This window comes from Terrapene carolina, unplaced genomic scaffold (genome assembly GCF_002925995.2).
Source record: "Terrapene carolina triunguis isolate 2854851 unplaced genomic scaffold, T_m_triunguis-2.0 Scaffold191, whole genome shotgun sequence".
Taxonomy (NCBI): Eukaryota; Metazoa; Chordata; order Testudines; family Emydidae; genus Terrapene; species Terrapene triunguis.
In genome coordinates, this window is record NW_020664542.1 from 563,824 (window position 1) to 564,831 (window position 1,008).

The window sequence follows — 1,008 nt, forward strand, 5'->3', positions numbered from 1 at the left end:
ACCAACACTTTCCCCACAGTCTAGCCTGTGGAGCCAAAAGGGAGGAGCAGGGAAAAAGAGAATAGCAGAACCCTTCCCCAGAGGGAGCTAATTTCAGAGCCCAGGATTGAATCTGAACCCCAAGAAGGGAAAGCCAATCCCAGCAGAGCACATATGAATATGAACATCTTTGGAACATCTGTACAGTCAACTACCTCACTTTGGTGTCTCAACTGGGCAGAGTTTGGCTTGCAGTTTGAGTTTGGAAGTACCACTGCTTTTTTTGCCCCAGTTCAAGCCCGGTCTTGCAGGTTCCCATTCTGAAGTCAGCCTTCTTTTGGCCCATGAGCCCTCACTTCACTTGTATGCTGGACAAGGTTCTTGCTGAAAGCTTGAGCTCACTGTCTCAAGGAGGAAGCTGGAGGTACAATCTTCTAAGAAGCAGGCCCAGGCCTCTGCCATTGATTTCTTATAGGCGTATAGACTAGGCAGGGACTGCGTTGCGTTTAGGATTATATTTTTAATTTAGACACGGCTCTGAGCAGAATATCACAAGACACTGCACCAGCCCAGAAGTAGCTTCAGGATACACTGTGAGTGAGGTTAACCTGAGTCACATTTCCTCCCCTCCTTCCACATGCCCCATTGGGGAAGGGGGTTAGGCAGCAGCAGCAAATTACAATAGTCCTTGTGCTAAATGATTTCCTGAATAATGGGCCAGATTGAAAACTGCAGGCAGTAAGAAAGCAAAGCGTATGCCCTCTCTCAATGTAATCCTGTAAAAGACACTCCAAGACCAAGGTGACAAATGCCCTATATTTCTTATAACAATAACACTAAAAGATCTGCATATGCATTAGTCCCAACAGTAGCCAATGGTATAGTTTGCTATGCCATCTATATCTTGCTCTTTCTTCAGATGTGTACAATGGTCTCTATAAATAAGATCACCCCCTTTTTTGTTGTACAATTTTTATTGTATAAAATCTAATGACCGGATCAAATAATCTTTATTTAAACACTGACCAC